This window comes from Triticum urartu, chromosome 7A, assembly GCF_056163025.1.
Source record: "Triticum urartu cultivar PI428250 chromosome 7A, HENAU_Tu73, whole genome shotgun sequence".
NCBI lineage: Eukaryota > Viridiplantae > Streptophyta > Magnoliopsida > Poales > Poaceae > Triticum > Triticum urartu.
This window is the reverse complement of record NC_141879.1, coordinates 598,445,259-598,469,786: the sequence shown is the minus strand read 5'-3', so window position 1 is coordinate 598,469,786 and position 24,528 is coordinate 598,445,259.

Genomic DNA, 24,528 nt, shown 5'->3' with positions numbered 1-24,528 from the left:
TCCATTCTTAGATCACTCTTGTACCCCTTGACTGACTCATGGCAAGGCACATTTCAGGTGCGGTACACAGCATAGCATACTGTAGAGCCTATGTCTTAAGCATAGGGGATGACCTTCGTCCTTTCTCTCTATTCTGCCGTGGTCGAGCTTTAAGTCTTAACTTCATACCTTACAACTCAGGCAAGAATTCCTTCTTCGACTAATCCATCTTGAACACCTTCAAGATCATGTCAAGGTATGTGCTCATTTGAAAGTACCATTAAGCATTTTGATCTATCCTTATAGATCTTTATGCTCAATGTTCAAGTAGCTTAATCCAGGCTTTCCATTGAAAAACACTTTCCAAATAACCCTATATGCTTTCCAGAAATTCTACGTCATTTCTGATCAACAATATGTCAACAACATATATTCATCAAAAATTCTATAATGCTCCCACTCACTTCTTTGGAAATACAAGTTTCTCATAAACTTTGTATAAACCCAAAATCTTTGATCATCATCAAAGCATACATTCCAACTCCGAGATGCTTACTCCAGTCCCTAGAAGGATTGCTGGAGCTTTGCATACTTATTAGCATCTTTCAGGATTGACAAAACCTTCCGGTTTGTATCACATGCAACCTTTCCTCAAAAAAAACGTCGAGGAAACAATGTTTTGACATCCTATCTGCAAGATTTCATAAATAATGCAGTAATCGCTAATATAATTCCAACAGACTCTTAGCATCGCTACGAGTGAGAAAGTCTCATCGTAGTCAACTCCTTGAACTTGTCGGAAAACATCTTAACGACAAGTCGAGCTTTCTTAATGCTGACATTTACCATCATTGTCCGTCTTCCTTTTAAAATCCATCTGCACTCAACAGCCTTACGACCATCGAGTTGTTCTGCCAAAGTCTACACTTTGTGTCCATACATGGATCCTCTCTCGGATTTTATGGCCTCGAGCCATTTATCGGAATCCGGGCCCACCATCGCTTCTCCATAGCTCGTAGGTTCATTGTTGTCTAGCAACATGACTTCCAAGACAGGATTACGTACCACTCTGAAGTAGTACGCATCCTTATCATCCCACGAGGTTTGGTAGTGACTTGATCTGAAGTTTCATGATCACTATCATAAGCTTCCACTTCAATTGGTGTAGGTGCCACAGGAACAACTCCCTGTGCCCTGTCACACACTAGTTGAAGAGACGGTTCAATAACCTCATCAAGTCTCCACCATCCTCCCACTCAATTCTTTCGAGAGAAACTTTTCCTCAAGAAAGGACCCGATTCTAGAAACAATCCCTTATTGCTTTCGGATCTGAGACAGGAGGTATACCCAACTGTTTTGGGTGTCCTATGAAGATGCATTTATCCGCTTTGGGTTCGAGCTTATCAGCCTGAAACTTTTTCACATAAGCGTCGCAACCCCAAACTTTTAAGAAATGACAACTTAGGTTTCTCTAAACCATAGTTCATACGGTGTCATCTCATCGGAATTACGTGGTGCCCTATTTAAAGTGAATGTGGTTGTCTCTAATGCCTAACCCATAAACTATCGTGATAATTCGATAAGAGACATCATGGTATGCATCATATCCAATAGGGTGCAATTATGATGTTCGGACACACCATCACACTATGGTGTTCCAGGCTGTATTAGTTGTGAAACAATTTCCACAATGTCTTAATTCTGTCCCAAACTCGTAATTCAGATATTCATCTCTATGATCATATCATAGATATTTTATCCTCTTGTCACGACGATCTCTCAACTTCACCCTGAAATTACTTGAACCTTTCAATAATTCAGACTCGTGATTCATCAAGTAAATATACTCAACATCTACTCAAATCATCTGTGAAGTAAGAACATAACGATATCCACTACATGCCTCAGCACTCATTGGATTGCACACATCAAAATGTATTACTTCCAACAAGTTGCTTTCTAGTTCCATTTTACTGAAAACGAGGCTTTCAGTCATCTTGCCCATGTGGTATGATTTGCATGTCTCAAGTGATTCAAAATCAAGTGAGTCCAAATGGTCCATTTGCATGGAGTTTCTTTATGCATATACACCAATAGACATGGTTCGCATGTCTCAAACTTTTCAAAAACGAGTGATTCCAAAGATCCATCAACATGGAGCTTCTTCATGCATTTTATACCGATATGACTTACGTGGCAGTGCCACAAGTAGGTGGTACTATCATTACTATCTTATATCTTTTGGCATGAACATGTGTATCACTACGATCGAGATTCAATGAACCATTCATTTTAGGTGCAAGACCATTGAAGGTATTATTCAAATAAACAGAGTAACCGTTATTCTCCTTAAATGAATAACCGTATTGCGATAGACATAATCCAATCATGTCTATGCTCAACGCAAACACCAATCTCGATGGTAGAGGGAGCATGCGATGCTTGATCATATCAACATTGGAAACACTTCCAACACATATCGTCAGCTCACCTTTAGCTAGTCTCCGTTTATTCCGTAGCTTTTATTTCGAGTTACTAACACTTAGCAACCGAACCGGTATCTAATACCCTGGTGCTACTAGGAGTACTAGTAAAGTACACATCAACACAATGTATATCCAATATACTTCTATCGACCTTGCCAGCCTTCTCATCTACCAAGTATCTAGGGTAATTCTGCTCCAGTGGCTGTTCCCCTTATTACAGAAGCACTTAGTCTCAGGTTTGGGTTCAACCTTGGGTTTCTTCACTAGAGCAGCAGCTGAATTGCCGTTTCATGAAGTATCCCTTCGTGCCCTTGCCCTTCTTGAAACTAGTGGTTTCACCAACCATCAACAATTGATGCTCCTTCTTGATCTCTACTTTTGTGGTGTCAAACATCACGAATATCTCAAGGATCATCATATATGTCCCTGATATATTATAGTTCATCATGAAGCTCAAGCAGCTTGGTGGTAATGACTTCGGAGAACCATCACTATTTCATCTGGAAGATCAACTCCCACTCGATTCAAGCGATTGTTGTACTCAGACAATCTGAGCACAAGTTCAACAATTGAGCTTTTCTCCCTTAGTTTGCAGGCTAAGAAAATCGTCGGAGGTCTTATACCTCTTGACGTGGGCACGAGCCTGAAATCCCAATTTCAGCCCTTGAAACATCTCATATGTTTCGCGACGTTTCAAAACTTCTTCGGTGCCTCAACTCTAAGCCATTTAACTGAACTATCACGTAGTTATCAAAATGTGTATGTCAGATGTTCGCAACATCCACAGACAACGTTCGAGGTTCAGCACACTGAGCGGTGCATTAAGGACATAAGCCTTCTATGAAGCAATGAGGACAATCCTCAGTTTACGGACCTAGTCCGCATAATTGCTACTATCAACTTTCAACTAAATTTTCTCTAGGAACATATCTAAACAGTAGAACTGAAGCGCGAGCTACGACATAATTTGCGAAGACCTTTTGACTATGTTCAGGATAATTAAGTTCATCTTATGAACTCCCACTCAGATAGACATCCCTCTAGTCATCTAAGTGATTACATGATCCGAGTCAACTAGGCCGTGTCCGATCATCACGTGAGACGGACTAGTCAACATCGGTGAACATCTTCATGTTGATCGTATCTTCTATACGACTCATGCTCGACCTTTCGGTCTCTTGTGTTCCGAGGCCATGTCTGTACATGCTAGGCTCGTCAAGTTAACCTAAGTGTTTCGCATGTGTTCTGAGGCCATGTCTGTACATGCTAGGCTCGTCAACACCCATTGTACTCGAACGTAAGAATCTATCACACCCGATCATCACGTGGTGCTTCGAAACGACGAACTTTCGCAACGGTGCACAGTTAGGGGGAACACCTTCTTGAAATTTTAGTGAGGGATCATCTTATTTACTACTGTCGTTCTAAGCAAATAAGATGTATAAACATGATAAACATCACATGCAATCAAATAGTGACATGATATGGCCAATATCACTTTGCTCCTTTTGATCTCCATCTTCGGGGCTCCATGATCATCATCATCACCGGCATGACACCATGATCTCCATCATCATGATCTCCATCATCATGTCTTCATGAAGTTGTCTCGCCAACTATTACTTCTACTACTACAGCTAATGGTTAGCAATAAAGTAAAGTAATTACATGACGTTTATGTTGACACGCAGGTCATAAATAAATTAAGACAACTCCTATGGCTCCTGCCGGTTGTCATACTCATCGACATGCAAGTCGTGATTCCTATTACAAGAACATGATCAATCTCATACATCACATATATCATTCATCACATCCTTTTGGCCATATCACATCACATAGCATACCCTACAAAAACAAGTTAGACGTCCTCTAATTGTTGTTTGCATGTTTTACGTGGCTGCTATGGGTTTCTAGCAAGAACGTTTCTTACCTACGCAAAAACCACAACGTGATATGCCAATTGCTATTTACCCTTCATAAGGACCCTTTTCATCGAATCCGATCTGACTAAAGTGGGAGAGACAGACACCTGCTAGCCACCTTATGCAACTACTGCATGTCAGTCGGTGGAACCAGTCTCACGTAAGAGTACGTGTAAGGTCGGTCCGGGCCGCTTCATCCCACAATGCCACCGAATCAAGATTGGACTAGTAACGGTAAGCATATTGAACAATATCAACGCCCACAACTACTTTGTGTTCTACTCGTGCATAGAAACTACGCATAGACCTAGCTCATGATGCCACTGTTGGGGAACGTAGCATAAATTCAAAATTTTCCTACGTGTCACCAAGATCTATCTATGGAGTCATCTAGCAACGAGGGAGGAGTGGATCTACATACCCTTGTAGATCGCGCACGGAAGCGTTCAAGAGAACGGGGTTGATGGAGTCGTACTCGTCGTGATCCAAATCACTGATGATCCTAGCGCCGAATGGACGGCACCTCCGCGTTCAGCACACGTATGGAGCAGCGATGTCTCCTCCTTCTTGATACATCAAGGGGGAAGGAGAGGTTGATGGAGATCCAGCAGCACGACGGCGTGGTGGTGGAAGTAGCGGGATTCCAACAGGGCTTCGCCAAGCGCTGCGGGAGGAGGAAGATGTGTCATGGGAGGGAGAGGGAGGCGCCAGGGCTTAGGTATGGTTGCCCTCCCTTCCCCCCACTATATATAGGGCCAAGGGAGAGGGGGGCGCAGCCTTGGCCCTTCCTCCAAGGAAGGGTGCAGCCAGGGAGGAGTCCCACCTCCCCAAGGCACCTAGGAGGTGCCTTGCCCCTTTAGGACTCTTCCTTTCCCTCATCTCTTGGCGCATGGGCCTCTTGGGGCTGGTGCCCTTGGCCCATATAGGCCAAGGCGCACCCCCTACAGCCCATGTGGCCCCCCGGGGTAGGTGGCCCCACCCGGTGGACCCCCGGGACCCTTCTGGTGGTCCGGGTACAATACCGGTGACCCCAAAACTTGTCCCGATGGCCGAAATAGCACTTCCTATATATAATTCTTTACCTCCGGACCATTCCGGAACTCCTCGTGACGTCCGGCATCTCATCCGGGACTCCGAACAACTTTCGGGTTACCGCATACTAATATCTCTATAACCCTAGCATCACCGAACCTTAAGTGTGTAGACCCTACGGGTTCGGGAACCATGCAGACATGACCGAGACGTTCTCTGGCCAATAACCAATAGCGGGATCTGGATACCCATGTTGGCTCCCACATGCTCCACGATGATCTCATCAGATGAACCACGATGTCAAGGACTTAATCAATCCCGTATACAATTCCCTTTGTCTATCGGTACGATACTTGCCCGAGATTCGATCGTCGGTATCCCGATACCTTGTTCAATCTCGTTACCGGCAAGTCTCTTTACTCATTCCGTAACACATCATCCCGTGATCAACTCCTTGATCACATTGTGCACATTATGATGATGTCCTACCGAGTGGGCCCAGAGATACCTCTCCGTTTACACGGAGTGACAAATCCCAGTCTCGATTCGTGCCAACCCAACAGACACTTTTGGAGATACCTGTAGTGTACCTTTATAGCCACCCAGTTACGTTGTGACGTTTGGCACACCCAAAGCACTCCTACGGTATCCGGGAGTTGCACAATCTCATGGTCTAAGGAAACGATACTTGACATTAGAAAAGCTTTAGCATACGAACTACATGATCTTGTGCTAGGCTTAGGATTGGGTCTTGTCCATCACATCATTCTCCTAATGATGTGATCCTGTTATCAACGACATCCAATGTCCATGGTCAGGAAACCGTAACCATCTATTGATCAACGAGCTAGTCAGCTAGAGGCTTACTAGGGACATGGTGTTGTCTATGTATCCACACATGTATCTGAGTTTCCTATCAATACAATTCTAGCATGGATAATAAACGATTATCATGAACAAGGAAATATAATAATAACTAATTTATTATTGCCTCTAGGGCATATTTCCAACACCGATAGGTGGTGCTATCGTATATCCACGTTGATGGAGACTTGAACCCACGGAGGGTAACGGTTGCGCGAGTCCACGGAGGGCTCCACCCGCGAAGGGTCCACGAAGAAGCAACCTTGTCTATTCCATCACGGCTGTCGCCCACGAAGGACTTGCCTCACTAGCGTAGATCTTTACGAAGTAGGCGATCTCCTTGCCCTTACAAACTCCTTGGTTCAACTCCACAATCTTGTTGGAGGCTCCCAAGTGACACCTAGCCAATCTAGGAGACACCACTCTCCAGGAAGTAACAAATGGTGTGTTGATGATGAACCCCTTGCTCTTGTGCTTCAAATGATAGTCTCCCCAAGACTCAACTCTCTCTCACGGGATTTGGATTTGGTAAAAACAAGATTTGAGTGGAAAGCAACTTGGGAAAGGCTAGAGATCAAGATTCATGTGGTTGGAATGGAATATCTTGACCTCAACACAAGTGTAGGTGGTTCTCTCTCAGAAAATGTGTATTGGAAGTGTAGGTATGTTCTGATGGCTCTCTCCACGAATGAAGAGTGGGTGGAGGGGTATATATAGCCTCCACACAAAATCTAACCGTTACACACAATTTGCCAAACTCGGTGCAACCAAATGGTTAAACTCGGTCGGACCGATTCAGCAAACCTAGTGACAGTTAGGATTTTCGGTGGGACTGAGGTGCAACTCGGTAGGACCGATATGGTTAGGGTTAGGGCATAACGTAATCTCGGTGTGACCAATTACACAAACTTGGTGGGACCGATTTTGGTAATAAGCTAACCAGAGAGTTGGTCAGGCAAACTCAGTGTGACCGATTACACAAACTCGGTGGGACCGATTTTGGTAATAAGCTAACCAGAGGGTTTGCATTGTAATCTCGGTAGTACCGATTGCTCAAACTCAGTGAGACCGATTTTGGTAATGGACATACATAGAGAGATTACAATCCCATCTCGGTGAAACCGATTTGCTAGGGTTTGTGGCAGTGGTTATGACATCTGAAACTCGGAGGCGCCGGACAGATAGAAGCGGTGGGGCCGAGTTTGACTTTTGGTTTAGGTCATATGTGGATGTGGGAAGGTAGTTGAGGGTTTTGGAGCATATCACTAAGCACTTTGAGCAAGAAAGCCATTAAGCAACACCTCATCCCCTCTTGATAGTATTGGCTTTTCCTATAGACTCAATGTGATCTTGGATCACTAAAATCAAAAATGTAGAGTCTTGATATTGAAGCTTGAGCCAATCCTTTGTCCTTAGCATCTTGAAGGGGTTCCACATCCTCTAGTCCATGCCACTCCATTGTTGAACTTATCTGAAACATACTAGGTAAAAGGGTTAGTCCAACAAGAGATATGTTGACATTAATTACCAAAACCACCCAGGGAGCACTTGTGCTTTCAATCTCCCCCTTTTTGGTAATTGATGACAACATACATCAAAGCTTTAGATAAAGATATAGAGAATAGCAAGTAAAGCTTTGGAAAGACATGTAACATGCATAGGCTCCCCCTACATGTATGCAATCATGTGAATATTGAATATAGGAGCATGTGAATGCGTAAACATGACAGAGTAAGCAATGTGTTACATGTATCTTGGCTATATGCATCAGAGCAAATGATGTGAATGTGAGAAATGTACCTTCATGCTCATGAGTCCATCTTGCAAACAGTATGTACATCAGCAAGAACTTCTCATTCACATGACTGTGATGCATATAATTACCTTGTGGTCTTGAGTTGGCTTAGGATGGGATGAACCTGCGCAAACAAGGTTAAATAACACAGATACACCTACTGACCAGAGCAAGCAAGAGAAACCACAAGAGAACCAAGACTGGGATGATATGTAGAGTGAGTACTAAGTACCACATTGGATATAGACATGTCCCCAAAGGTAAAGATATGCAATAAAATCAGAGATTTCTTTCCCTTAGATGTCTTGCTCCCCCTAAATCTACATGGGATATTGGGAGAAGATAGGGAACAGAAAATCAGAGCAACAAAAAAAGAAAACAACAAAGCTTGAGCTAAAGCAAGCAACCAAACATGTCTTTCCCCTCTTAAAGACATGTGACATCTCTCCTCTTGAACACCAAGCATCTGGGGTCTTTGATGATATTACTTTCTCCTAGTTGAGAAACTCTCTCCCCCTGAGTATTCTCTCTTTCTCCCCCTATAGGAAGGATTAAGCTTTGATGTGATCTCTCTCTCTCCCCCTTTGACATCAATTTCCAAGAAGGGCTCTTCTGGACATGTGATACAAATGGGTTGGTCCTCGAGTCACAGAGCAAAGCAGCATGTCTAATATGATGCTGGTAGAGGACAAGAATCATTGAGTGGAGCTGGAGCAAACAGAAATCAGGAATAAGTGGCAAGTTGGTTTTCCTGTGGTGGAATCGGTGACTCTGAGTTGTGTGCTTTGGTTGCACCGAAAGATTTCGGTTGGGCCGAAGAGAACAAACCGGTGTGACCGAGTTCATTAGAGTGAAACCACTTGTCACCTCAGCTCACTAGACAAGTAAGATCTCACAAGGATATGCAAGGAATTTACTGAAAGATTTGCAATGAATTGGATGCAGAAAATGCAAAACAAAAAGGAAAGAAAAGAAACTAAAAGTTCTAGATGAAGTTTTTTTGAAAGGGGAAACAAATATGCAAGAGACAAAAGCACGGAGAGACACACGAGAACTTCATCTAGAGATGGTCGGCGACAACGTCACCTATGTTAGAGTATATTGACTTAGGAGTCAAGTGAGAGCACTTGATCATAGGTCATACTCATTGTTTAAGCTCAAAATGGGGTTACCATTTTTCATTTAAGCCTTTTGATGTATTCACATCTTGTCGAGTTGCTTTGACTCATGACTTGGAGTAAAGCTTCTCTAAGATGGAATAACATACCTTGGGTGGTGGTGTTGTAGTTGAACTTGTGTGGGTTTCTCAAGGTTGATGTAGTTCATCAAGGGTTGGGAGCACCACTTGGAGTTTGAGTTCATCTACCTACATGGGTTAGCTTTGCAAGGAAGAGCACTTGTGTATCCAAAATGACAATCATGAGACTCAACATAGAATTTGCCAAAGGATATGTTTGAATGGTTTCGTGCTTCCTTGTCTTCAACCACCATTGTGTAGAGACTTGGTGATGTAGAGATTGCTCAAGATGTGAGTGAGTTGCAATCTCATAGATTTAGATTCAACCAAGTACCTACACGGGTTAGATAACATGCAAGGTACAAATATATCCAAGACATATGAATAGCATCACAAGAGAAATATCGAGGATTAGTCATAGGCTCATGCCCCGCATGTATCAAATGGAGTTCCTACTCCAAGTTTGAAGCATCAATGATGTTCAATTCACCTCTCAACCCGCAAAACACTTTCTCATCAAGTGGTTTAGTGAATATATCCGCCAATTTCTTATCGGTGCAAACATGCTTAAGGTTAATGTCCCCTTTTGCAACATGATCTCGAATGAAATGATGACGAACTTCAATATGCTTAGTTTGAGAATGTTGCACGGGATTGTGAGCAATCTTAATAGCACTTTCATTATCACATAGCAATGGAACATGTTTCACATATATCCCATAATCTTTAAGAGTTTGGGTCATCCAAAGTAATTGAGCACAACATGAACTAGTGGCAATGTATTCCGCTTCAGCGGTGGATAAGGATACCGAGTTTTGTTTCTTGGAATACCAAGACACAAGAGATCTACCAAGGAATTGACAAGTACCCGAAGTGGATTTTCTATCAACCTTGTCTCCGGCATAGTCCGAATCGGAGTAGCCAACAAGATCAAAAGAGGACCTCTTAGGATACCAAATGCCAAAATTTGGTGTATGGATTAGGTATCGCACTATCCTTTTCACAGCCTTAAGATGACACTCTTTAGGATCAGCTTGATAGCGTGCACACATGCACACACTTAGCATAATATCGGGATGAGAGGCACATAGATATAACAATGAACCAATCATAGAGCGATAAACCTTTTGATCAACCGGTTCACCATCTTTGGTCAAATCAAGATGTCCACTAGTAGGCATGGGTGTAGTCATACCTTTGCATTCTTGCATATTGAACTTCTTGAATAAGTCCTTGGTGTACTTCGTTTGAGAGACAAAGGTACCTTCCTTAGTTTGCTTGATTTGCAAACTGAGAAAGAATTTGAGTTCACTCATCATAGACATCTCAAACTTCTCCAACATTAGCTTTCGAAACTTCTCACTAAAATGAGGGTTATTTGAACCAAATATGATATCATCAACATAAATTTGGCACACAAATAGTTCTCCATTAACCCTTTTAGTAAAAAGAGTAGAATCAATTTTACCAATTTCAAAGCCTTTTTCAATAAGGAACTTGGTCAAGCATTTATACCATGCTCTAGGAGCTTGTTTAAGACCATAAAGGGCTTTGTGAAGTTTGTAAACATGATTAGGTTTATTAGGATTGACGAAGCTGGGAGGTTGCTTAACATAAACTTCCTCCTCAATTTTTCCATTTAGAAAAGCACTTTTAATGTCCATTTGGTACAAGGTGATATCATGGTGATTAGCATAAGCAAGTAAGATGCGAATGGACTCAAGTCTAGCAACGGGAGCATATGTCTCACCATAGTCCATACCTTCAACTTGTGTGTAGCCTTGGGCGACGAGACGTGCTTTGTTGCGAACCACTTGTCCATCTTCATCTTGCTTGTTGCGAAACACCCATTTGGTACCAATGATGTTGTGGTTGTTGTCGGGCTTCTCGACCAATGTCCACACTTGATTTCTCTCAAAGTTGTGTAGCTCTTCATGCATAGCGTTTATCCAGTCCGGATCCTCCAATGCTTCTTCAACCTTCATAGGTTCAATGCTAGAGATGAATGAGTAATGTTCACAAAAGTTAGCTAAACGAGTTTTAGAGCGAGTGATTCTCCCGGTTTGGATATCATTGTAGATTTGCTCGACGGGATGATCCTTAGCAATTCTTGCTCGAACTCGTGAAAGCTTTTGCTTGGGTCGGGGTGGAACATCCTCTTCATCTTGTGCTTCTTCTTGGCCTTCTTCATTGTTGACATTGTCGTTCTCTTGTCGTGGTGGAGAAGGAGGTTGTTGATGTTCATCTTGGTGCGCTTCCTCGTTTTCTTCATCTTGGCGTGTCCCACTTGTGGATGCTTCCGTATCAACTCTTGGTTCACCTTGTCTTGAGGTAGAAGCTTCCACTTGGACGGACGAGGTACTCTCCTTCACTTCCGTTGGACGAATCTTGCCAATGGACAAGTCTTGAATTGCTTCCGAAGGGTCTTTGTCTCCTACATCAATTGGCAATTGCTCTACTTGCGAGCCGTTAGATTCATCAAACTTCACATCTACCGTCTCTTCAACCTTTCGGGTGAAATTGTTGTAGACACAGTAAGTGTGAGAGTTTGAGCCATAACCAAGTAGGAAACCTTCATGAGATTTAGGAGCGAATTTAGAACGACGATGCTTATCAAGAATGTAGCACTTTGAGCCGAATACTCGAAAGTATCCAACTTGGGGTTTGTTACCGGTGAGGAGCTCGTATGCCGTCTTGCCGAGTAGCTTGTGAAGATACAAGAGATTTGTTGCATGACAAGTTGTCTCAACCGCTTCCGCCCAAAAGTGCTTTGGCGTTTTGTACTCATCAAGCATCGTTCTTTCCATCTCGATAAGAGTCCGGTTCTTCCTTTCAACAACTCCATTTTGCTGAGGTGTGTACGTAGCCGAGAACTCGTGTGAAATCCCTTCTTCGTCAAGAAAGGTGTCCACATTTGTGTTCTTGAACTCCATTCTGTTATCGCTCCGAACCTTCTTAATCTTCACGTCAAACTGATTTTGGGCCTTCCTAGCGAAGTTTTTGAAGATCTTTTGGACCTGCGATTTGTCATCAAGAAAGAACACCCACGTAAATCTTGAAAATCATCAACTATGACTAGACCAAATGAGTTACCACCGAGACTCTTGTAGGCATTTGGACCAAAGAGATCCATGTGAAGTAGTTCGAGTGGTCTTCTTGTGGTCATGATGTTCTTCGCGCGGTGACTTCCTCCAACTTGTTTCCCTACTTGACAAGCACTACAAAGTCTATCCTTGTCAAATATGACATCTTTTATTCCAAGGATATGATCACCTTTAATAATCTTATCAAGATTTCGCATACCAACATGACCTAGTCTTCTATGCCACAACCAGCCTTTAGAAGATTTGGTAATTAAGAAAGTTCTAGGTTGAGCCTTTTTAGTGAAATCAACAATGTAAAGATCTCCTCTACATATACCAGTAAAGACCATTTTATGATTGTCTCTACGAAACACTTGGCAATCTACTTCAGTGAATAAGACATTGAAACCGAAATCCGCAAGTCTAGAAACTGAAAGTAAATTGTATCCAAGGGATTCAACGAGCATGACATTTTGTATGGAGCTATCATGTGAGATGGCCACCTTACCAAGGCCAACCACCTTACCCTTTGAATTATCACCAAAAGTGACATATTTTCAAGGGCCGTCGTTTTCAGCAAGCTCACGGAACATATCTTTATCTCCGGTCATATGATCAGTACATCCACTATCAAGGACCCATTCCTTTCCTCCAGCCATGTAGCCGCGAAGATTTGCCATAAGACCAAAATGCCTCATTGCATCATCAAGATCATAGTCACTATCATTATCTTCATCATAGTATCCATGTTCAACATCATCTTGTGATTGATCAATTCCTAGAGAGGGTAATTCATTAGATAAATGATCATCACAATGGTTACCTTTATGAATTCTAATAGCTTCGCATATGATATCGCTAATGATTCCAACATTTCCTTTAGCACGCATGAGATTGGTAAGCTCAAATAGACAATCACCAAAGCTAGAATCACTAGAGTTCATCTTACTCAAGGCAATAGACTTATGGAGAATTTCGTCTAAATTTTTCAAGGAATAATCTGGAAATCGTTCCTCAAGAAATCTCCATATGGTGTAGGCACACTTGAGAGTAGGCAAACATCTAATCGAGTTTCTAGGCAAGCCTCTAATGATGAGCTCAACAGTTCTAAGATTGCGAATCATGTCAATATCTTCATCTAGGGTAGGGTGCAAAGGATCAACATGAGGTGCACAAGGGCTAGTAATGTACTTGTTCAAATGATATTCATTGAAAATCTCAAGCATTTCATTTTTCCACTCATGAAAATACTCTCCATCAAGAATAGGCACTCTATTCTAAGACTCCCCAAAGTAGACACATCCATCTTCCTCCAATGGTGTTTGAACCAAGGCAATGGAGACCAAAGCTCTGATACCAATTGAAAGGATCGAGAAGAGGTGTCTAGAGGGGGGTGATTAGACACTAAGTGCCAAAAGTTGCAGTTTTTAATATTCTTAAGTTTAAGTGGAGTTTAAGCACAAGTTTAACAAACACAATACATATCAAGCAAGCATGCAATGAGTATATGAGCAGTGGAAAGTAAAGCATGCAACTTGCAAGAATGTAAAGAGAAGGGTTTGGAGTATTCAACGCAATTGGAGACACGGATGTTTTGTCGTGGTTCCGATAGGTGGTGCTATCGTACATCCACGTTGATGGATACTTCAACCCACAGAGGGTAACGGTTGCGCGAGTCCACGGAGGGCTCCACCCACGAAGGGTCCACAAAGAAGCAACCTTGTGTATTCCATCACGGTCGTCGCCCACGAAGGACTTTCCTCACTAGCGGTAGATCTTCACAAAGTAGGCGATCTCCTTGCCCTTACAAACTCCTTGGTTCAACTCCACAATCTTGTCGGAGGCTCCCAAGTGACACCTAGCCAATCTAGGAGACACCACTCTCCAAGAAGTAACAAATGGTGTGTTGATGATGAACCCCTTGCTCTTGTGCTTCAAATGATAGTCTCCCCTGAAGGAAATATGCCCTAGAGGCAATAATAAAGTTACTATTTATTTCCTTATTTCATGATAAATGTTTATTATTCATGCTAGAATTGTATTAACCGGAAACATAATACATGTGTGAATATATAGACAAACAAAGTGTCACTAGTATGCCTCTACTTGACTAGCTCGTTAATCGAAGATGGTTATGTTTCCTAACCATAAACAAAAGAGTTGTTATTTGATTAACGGGATCACATCATTGGGAGAATGATGTGATTGACATGACCCATTCCATTAGCTTAGCACCCGATCGTTTAGTATGTTGCTATTGCTTTCTTCATGACTTATACATGTTCCTATAACTATGAGATTATGCAACTCCCGTTTATCGGAGGAACACTTTGGGAACTACCAAACGTCACAACGTAACTGGGTGATTATAAAGGAGTATTACAGGTGTCTCCAAAGGTACATGTTGGGTTGGCGTATTTCGAGATTAGGTTTTGTCACTCCGATTGTCGGAGAGGTATCTCTGGGCCCTCTCGGTAATGCACATCACTTAAGCCTTGCAGGCATTGCAACTAAATGAGTTAGTTGCGGGATGATGTATTACAGAACGAGTAAAGAGACTTGCCGGCAACGAGATTGAACTAGGTATTGGAATACCGACGATCGAATCTCGGGCAAGTAACATACCGATGACAAAGGGAACGACGTATGTTGTTATGCGGTCTGACCGATAAAGATCTTCGTAGAATATGTAGGAGCCAATATGGGCATCCATGTCCCGCTATTGGTTATTGACCGGAGACGTGTCTCGGTCATGTCTACATTGTTCTCGAACCCGTAGGGTCCGCACGCTTAAGGTTTCGATGACAGTTATATTATGAGTTTATGATTTTTGATGTACCGAAGGAGTTCGGAGTCCCGGATGAGATCGAGGACATGACGAGGAGTCTCGAAATGGTCGAGACGTAAAGATTGATATATTGGACGACTATATTCGGACATCGGAAAGGTTCGGAGTGATTCGGGTATTTTTCGGAGTACCAGGTAGTTACGGGAGAAGCAATGGGCCTTGATGGGCTTTAGTGGGAAGAGGAGAAAGGGCCAAGGGGCTGCTGCGCCCCCCCCCCCTCCCCTCTAGTCCGAATTGGACTAGGGAAAAGGGGGCCGGCCACCTCTCCTTCTCCTCCACTTCCTTCTCCCTTCCTCCCCTCTTGGTGGACTCCTACTAGAACTTGGAGTCCTAGTAGGACTCCACATCGTGGCCGCACCAACCTTAGCCGGCCTCCTCCTCCTCCATCCTTTATATACTGAGGCAAGGGGCACCCCAAAGACACAAGTTGATCCACGTGATCTTTTCCTTAGCCGTGTGCAGCGCCCCCAGCCACCATAGTCCTCGATAATATTGTAGCGGAGTTTAGGCGAAGCCCTGCTGCAGTAGTACATCAAGATCGTCACCACGCCGTCATGCTGACGGAACTCTTCCCCGACACTTTGCTGGATCGGAGTCCGGGGATCGTCATCGAGCTGAACATGTGCTAGAACTCGGAGGTGCCGTAGTTTCGGTGCTTGATCGGTCGGATCGTGAAGACATACGACTACATCAACCAAACACTTCCGTTGTCGATCTACTAGGTATGTAGATCACACTCCCCCCTCTCGTTGCTATGCATCACATGATCTTGAGTGTGCGTAGGAAAATTTTTGAAATTACTACGTTCCCCAACAGTGGCATCAGAGCCTAGGTTTTATATGTTGATGTTATATGCACGAGTAGAACACAAGTGAGTTGTGGGCGATACGAGTCATACTGCCTACCAGCATGTCATACTTTGGTTCGGAGGTATTGTTGGACGAGACGACCCAGACCAACATTACGCGTACGCTTACGCGAGACCGGTTCTCCCGACGTGCTTTGCACATAGGTGGCTTGCGGGCGACTGTCTCTCCAACTTTAGTTGAACCAAGTGTGGCTACGCCCGGTCCTTGCGAAGGTTAAAACGGAGTCAAATTGACAAACTATCGTTGTGGTTTTGATGCGTAGGTAAGATTAGTTCTTGCTTAAGCCCGTAGCAGCCATGTAAAACATGCAACAACAAAGTAGAGGACGTCTAACTTGCTTTTGCAGGGCGTGTTGTGATGTCATATGGTCAAGACATGATGCTGTGTTTATTGTATGAGATGATCATGTTTTGTAACCGAGTTATCGGCAACTGGCAGGAGCCTTATGGTTGTCGTTTTATTGTATGCAATGAAATCGCGATGTAATGCTTTACTTTATCACTAAGCGGTAGCGATAGTCGTGGAAGCACAAGCTTGCGAGACGACAACGATGCTACGATGGAGATCAAGGTGTCACGCCGGTGACGATGGTGATCACGACGGTGCTTCGGAGATGGAGATCACAAGCACAAGATGATGATGGCCATATCATATCACTTATATTGATTGCATGTGATGTTTATCTTTTATGCATCTTATCTTCCTTTGATTGACGGTAGCATTATAAGATGATCTCTCACTAATTATCAAGAAGTGTTCTCCCTGAGTATGCACCGTTGCAAAAGTTCTTCGTGCTGAGACACCACATGATGATCGGGTGTGATAGGTTCTACGTTCAAATACAACGGGTGCAAAATAGTTGCACACGCGGAATACTCAGGTTATACTTGACGAGCCAAGCATATACAGATATGGCCTCGAAACACGGAGACCGAAAGGTCGAGCGTGAATCATATAGCAGATATGATCAACATAACGATGTTCACCAATGAAACTACTCCATCTCACGTGATGATCGGACATGGTTTAGTTGATTTGGATCACGTAATCACTTAGAGGATTAGAGGGATGTCTATCTAAGTGGGAGTTCTTAAGTAATATGATTAATTGAACTTAAATTTATCATGAAACTTAGTCCTGGTAGTATTTTGCAAATTATGTTGTAGATCAATAGCTCGCGTTATTGCTTCCATGTGTTTATTTTGATATGTTCCTAGAGAAAATTGTGTTGAAAGATGTTAGTAGCAATGATGCGGATTGGATCCGTGATCTGAGGTTTATCCTCATTGCTGCACAGAAGAATTATGTCCTTGATGCACCGCTAGGTGACGGACCTATTGCAGGAGCAGATGCAGACATTATGAAAGTTTGGCTAGCTCAATATGATGACTACTTGATAGTTTAGTGCACCATGCTTAATGGCTTAGAAAGAGAATGAAAGTCATTCCCTATGCCTCAACCATAGGTTTTATAAAGTATGCCATGCTGTGTACCAGATCTATTGTATACCCTACCACTGAGTTTGGCAAGGGAGTACAATAGTGATCTAGGAGTAGATCACTGGACAATGGTCAAAAACTATCCTTAGTGGAATAAGGATATGTTTCTCGATTATGGAAGTGACAAAAGGTTCGTCGTAAGGGGTTACGTCGATGCAAGTTTTTTGACACTAATCTAGATGAATCTAAGTCTCAATCTAGATACATATTGAAAGTGGGAGCAATTAGCTAGAGTAGCTCCGTGCAGAGCATTGTTGACATAAATATTTGCAAAATACTTACGGATCTGAATATAACAGACCCGGTGACTAAAATTATCTCACAAGCAAAACATGATTACACCTTAGTACTCTTTGGGTGTTAATCACATAGCGATGTGAACTAGATTACTGACTCTAGTAAACCCTTTGGGTGTTGGTCGCATATCGATGTGGACTATGGGTGTTAATCACATGGTGATGTGAACTATTGCTGTTAAATCACATAGCGATGAGAACTAGATTACTGACTCTAGTGCAAGTGGGAGACTGAAGGAAATATGCCCTAGAGGCAATAATAAAGTTATTATTTATTTCCTTATTTCATGATAAATGTTTATTATTCATGCTAGAATTGTATTAACCAGAAACATAATACATGTGTGAATATATAGACAAACAAAGTGTCACTAGTATGCCTCTACTTGACTAGCTCGTTAATCGAAGATGGTTATGTTTCCTAACCATAAACAAAAGAGTTGTTATTTGATTAACGGGATCACATCATTGGGAGAATGATGTGATTGACATGACCCATTCCATTAGCTTAGCACCCGATCGTTTAGTATGTTGCTATTGCTTTCTTCATGACTTATACATGTTCCTATAACTATGAGATTATGCAACTCCCGTTTACCGGAGGAACACTTTGGGTACTACCAAACGTCACAACGTAACTGGGTGATTATAAAGGAGTACTACAGGTGTCTCCAAAGGTACATGTTGGGTTGGCATATTTCGAGATTAGGTTTTGTCACTCCGATTGTCGGAGAGGTATCTCTGGGCCCTCTCGGTAATGCACATCACTTAAGCCTTGCAAGCATTGCAACTAAATGAGTTAGTTGCGGGATGATGTATTACAAAACAAGTAAAGGGACTTGCCGGCAACGAGATTGAACTAGGTATTGGAATACCGACGATCGAATCTCGGGCAAGTAACATACCGATGACAAAGGGAACGACGTATGTTGTTATGCGGTCTGACTGATAAAGATCTTCGTAGAATATGTAGGAGCCAATATGGGCATCCAGGTCCCGCTATTGGTTATTGACCGGAGACGTGTCTCGGTCATGTCTACATTGTTCTCGAACCCGTAGGGTCCGCACGCTTAAGGTTTCGATGACAGTTATATTATGAGTTTATGAGTTTTGATGTACCGAAGGAGTTCGGAGTCCCGGATGAGATCAGGGACATGACGAGGAGTCTCGAAATGGTCGAGACGTAAAGATTGATATATTGGACGACTATATTCGGACATCGGAAAGGTTCCGAGTGATTCGGGTATTTTTGGAGTACTCGGTAGTTACGGGAGAAGCAATGGGCCTTGATGGGCTTTAGTGGGAAGAGGAGAAAGGGCCAAGGGGCTGCTGCGCCCCCCCTCCCCTCTAGTCCGAATTGGACTAGGGAAAAGGGGGCCAGCCACCTCTCCTTCTCCTCCACTTCCTTCTCCCTTCCTCCCCTCTTGGTGGACTCCTACTAGGACTTGGAGTCCTAGTAGGACTCCACATCGTGGCTGCACCAACCTTGGCCGGCCTCCTCCTCCTCCATCCTTTATATACTGAGGCAAGGGGCACCCCAAAGACACAAGTTGATCCACGTGATCTTTTCCTTAGCCGTGTGCGGCGCCCCCAGCCACCATAGTCCTCGATAATATTGTAGCGGAGTTTAGGCGAAGCCCTGCGGCAGTAGTACATCAAGATCGTCACCACGCCGTCGTGCTGACGGAACTCTTCCCCGACACTTTGCTGGATCGGAGTCCGGGGATCGTCATCGAGCTGAACGTGTGCTAGAACTCGGAGGTGCCGTAGTTTCGGTGCTTGATCGGTCGGATCGTGAAGACGTACGACTACATCAACCAAACGCTTCCGTTGTCGATCTACTAGGTATGTAGATCACACTCCCCCCTCTCGTTGCTATGCATCACATGATCTTGAGTGTGCGTAGGAAATTTTTTGAAATTACTACGTTCCCCAACATCCCCAACACTCAACTCTCTCTCATAGGATTTGGATTTGGTGAAAAGAAGATTTGAGTGGAAAGCAACTTGGGAAAGGATAGAGATCAAGATTCATATGGTTGGAATGGAATATCTTGACCTCAACACAAGTGTAGGTGGTTCTCTCTCAGAAAATGTGTATTGGAAGTGTAGGTATGTTCTGATGGCTCTCTCCATGAATGAAGAGTGGGTGGAGGGGTATATATAGCCTCCAGACAAAATCTAACCGTTACACACAATTTGCCAAACTCGGTGGGACCGAATGGTTAAACTCGGTCGGACCGATTCAGCAAACCTAGTGACCGTTAGGATTTTAGGTGGGACTGAGATGCAACTCAGTAGGACCGATATGGTTAGGGTTAGGGCATAACGTAATCTCGGTGTGACCGATTACACAAACTCGGTGGGACCGATTTTGGTAATAAGCTAACCAGAGACTTGGTCAGGCAAACTTGGTGTGACCGATTACACAAACTCGGTGGGACCGATTTTGGTAATAAGCTAACCAGAGGGTTTGCATTGTAATCTCGGTAGTACCGATTGCTCAAACTCAGTGAGACCGATTTTGGTAATGGACATACATAGAGAGATTACAATCCCATCTCAGTGAGACCGAGATCCCTATCGGTGAAACCGATTTATTAGGGTTTGTGGCAGTGGCTATGACATCTGAAACTCGGAGGCGCCGGACAGATAGAAGCGGTGGGGCCGAGTTTGACTTTTGGTTTAGGTCATATGTGGATGTGGGAAGGTAGTTGAGGGTTTTGGAGCATATCAGTAAGCACTTTGAGCAAGCAAGCCATTAAGCAACACCTCATCCCCTCTTGATAGTATTGGCTTTTCCTATAGACTCAATGTGATCTTGGATCACTAAAATAGAAAATGTAGAGTCTTGATCTTGAAGCTTGAGCCAATCCTTTGTCCTTAGCATCTTGAAGGGGTTCCACATCCTCTAGTCCATGCCACTCCATTGTTGAACTTATCTGAAACATACTAGGTAAAAGTGTTAGTCCAACAAGAGATATGTTGACATTAATTACCAAAACCACCCAGGGAGCACTTGTGCTTTCAAAGACGGACGCTGATAGCAGTGTTACTATCTACAAAGCTAGAATTGTTGCAAAAGGTTTTCGACAAGTTCAAGGTGTTGACTATGATGAGAGTTTCAAACTCGTATCTATGCTTAAGTCTATCGAATCATGTTAGCAATTGCCACATTTTATGAAATCTGGCAAATGGATAAACAAAACTACATTCCTTAATGGATTTATTAAAGAAGAGTTGTATATGATGCAACAAGAAAGTTTTGTCAATCCTAAAGGTGCTAACAAAATATGCAAGCTCCAGCGATCCATCTATGGACTGGTGCAAGCATCTCGGAGTTGGAATATACGCTTTGATAAGTTGATCAAAGCATATAGTTTTATACAGACTTGCGGTGAAGCCTGTATTTACAAGAAAGTGAGTGGGAGCACTACAGTGTTTCTGATAAGTATATGTGAATGACATATTGTTGATCCGAGATAATGTAGAATTATTTTGCAAAGCATAAAGGAGTGTTTGAAAGGAGTTTTTCAAAGAAAGACCTCGGTGAAGCTGCTTACATATTGAGCATCAAGATCTATAGAGATAGATCAAGACGCTTGGTAAGTTTTTCAATGAGTACATACCTTGACAAGATTTTGAAGTAGTTCAAAATGGAATAGTCAAAGAAAGAGTTCTTGCCTGTGTTACAAGGTGTGAAGTTGAGTAAGACTCAAAACCCGACCACGGCAGAAGATAGAGAGAGAATGAAAGTCATTCCCTATGCCTTGGCCATAGGTTCTATAAAATATGCCATGCTGTGTACCAGATCTATTGTATACCCTACACTATTTATGGCAAGGGAGTACAATAGTGATCTAGGAGTAGATCACTGGACAGCGGTCAAATTATCCTTAGTTGAATAAGGATATGTTTCTCGATTATGGAGGTGAGAAAAAGGTTTGTCGTAATGGGTTACGTCGATGCAAATTTTGACACTGGTATAGATGACTCTAAATCTCAATCTGGGTACATATTGAAAGTGGGACCAATTAGCTAGAATAGCTTCGTGCAGAGCATTGTTGACGTAGAAATTTGCAAAATACTTACGGATCTGAATGTGGCAGACCCGTTGACTAAACTTCTCTCACAAGCAAAACATGATCACACCTTAGTACTCTTTGGGTGTTAATCACATAGCGATGTGAACTAGATTATTGACTCTAGTAAAACCTTTTGGGTGTTGGTCACATGACGATGTGAACTATGGGTGTTAATCACATGATGATGTGAACTATTGGTGTTAAATCACATGGCGATGTGAACTAGATTATTGACTTTAGTGCAAGTGGGAGACTGAAGGAAATATTCCCTAGAGGCAATAATAAAGTTATTATTTAATTTCCTTATATCATGATAAATGTTTATTATTCATGCTAGAATTGTATTAACCGAAAACATGATACATGTGTGAATACATAGACAAACAGAGTGTCACTAGTATGCCTCTACTTGACTAGCTCGTTGATCAAAGATGGTTATGTTTCCTAGCCATAGAAAAAAAGTTGTCATTTGATTAACGGGATCACATCATTAGGAGAATGATGTGATTGACTTGACCCATTCCGTTAGCATAGCACTTGATCGTTTAGTTTATTGCTATTGCTTTCTTCATGACTTATACATGTTCCTATGACTATGAGATTATGCAACTCCCGTTTACCGAAGGAACACTTTGTGTGCTACCAAACGTCACAATGTAACAGGGTGATTATAGATGTGCTCTACAGGTGTCTCTGAAGGTACTTGTTGGGTTGGCGTATTTCGAGATTAGGATTTGTCACTCCGATTGTCGGAGAGGTATCTCTGGGCACACTCGGTAATGCACATCACTATAAGCCTTGCAAGCATTGCAACTAATGAGTTAGTTGCGGGATGATGTATTACGGAATGAGTAAAGAGACTTGCCGGTAACGAGATTGAACTAGGTATTGAGATACCGACGATCGAATCTCGGGCAAGTAACATACCGATGAAAAAGGGAACAACGTATGTAGTTATGTGGTCTGACCGATAAAGATCTTCGTAGAATATGTGGGAGCCAATATGAGCATCCAGGTTCCGCTATTGGTTATTGACCGGAGACGTGTCTCGGTCATGTCTACATAGTTCTCGAACCCGTAGGGTCCGCACGCTTAAAGTTCGATGACAGTTATATTATGAGTTTATGTGTTTTGATGTACCGAAGGAGTTCGGAGTCCCGGATGAGATCGGGGACATGACGAGCAGTCTCGAAATGGTCGAGACGTAAAGATCGATATATTGGGCGACTATATTCGGACATCGGAAAGGTTCCGAGTGATTCGGGTATTTTCGGGAGTACCGGGGAGTTACGGGAATTCGTATTGGGCCTTAATGGGCCATACGGAAAAGGAGAGAGAGGCCTCAAAGGGTGGCCGCACCCCTCCCCATGGGCTGGTCCGAATTGGACTAGGGAGGGGGGCGCCCCCTTCCTTCCTTCTCCTTTTCCCTTCCCTTTCCTTCCCTCCTACTCCTACTACTTGGAAGGGCTCCTAGTTCTACTAGGAAAGGGGGAATCCTACTCCCGGTGGGAGTAGGACTCCCCTAGGGCGAGCCATAGAGAGGGCCGGCCCTCCCCCTCCTCCACTACTTTATATACGGGGGCTGGGGGCACCCCGAAGACACAACAATTGATCTCTTGATCTCTTAGCCGTGTGCGGTGCCCCCTTCCACCATAATCCAGCTCGATCATATCGTAGCGGTGCTTAGGTGAAGCCCTGCAATGGTAGAACATCATCATCATCACCACGCCGTCGTGCTGACGGAACTCTCCCGTGAAGCTCTACTGGATTGGAGTTCGCGGGACGTCATCGAGCTGAACGTGTGCTGAACTTGGAGGTGCCGTGCGTTCGGTACTTGGATCGGTCGGATCGTGAAGACGTACGACTACATCAACCGCGTTGTGCTAACGCTTCCGCTTTCGGTCTACGAGGGTACGTAGACAACACTCTCCCCTCTCGTTGCTATGCATCACCATGATCTTGCGTGTGCGTAGGAAAATTTTGAAATTACTACATTCCCCAATAGTTCCGCACCGGGCCGGTGGCAGCGTTGGCGGCGGAAGACGGAGAACGACGAGGTGGCCCGCCGATGGGGGCCTCCTGGGCAAAGCGGGTGGTGAGGGCAGCCCAACGCTCAGCTCGAGCACGGCGAGCGTCCGCCATGGAGACGATGGAGCAATGGAGCGATGAACTGATGGAAGGGAAGCTATGGCGCACCCCTACCTGGCGCGCCAAATGTCGGATGTGGGGTTCCGGCAAACCCTTAAGGTTTGAACACTGGGGTGCGCATGAAGTCTTTTCCTCTCACCGATCTACGCCCTAGCTCGCTAAGATCTCGCGGACAAACTCGACGAAATCGCAACACAGAAAGACACAAGATTTATACTGGTTCGGGCCACCGTTGTGGTGTAATACCCTACTCCAGTGTGGTGGTAGTGGATTGCCTCTTGGGCTGATGATGAATAATACAAGGGGAAGAACAGCCTCCTCGTGTTGAGGTGTTCTTGTGCTTGGCTAACTTGTGTGGGTGAGTGCTGGATGAACTGCTCGAT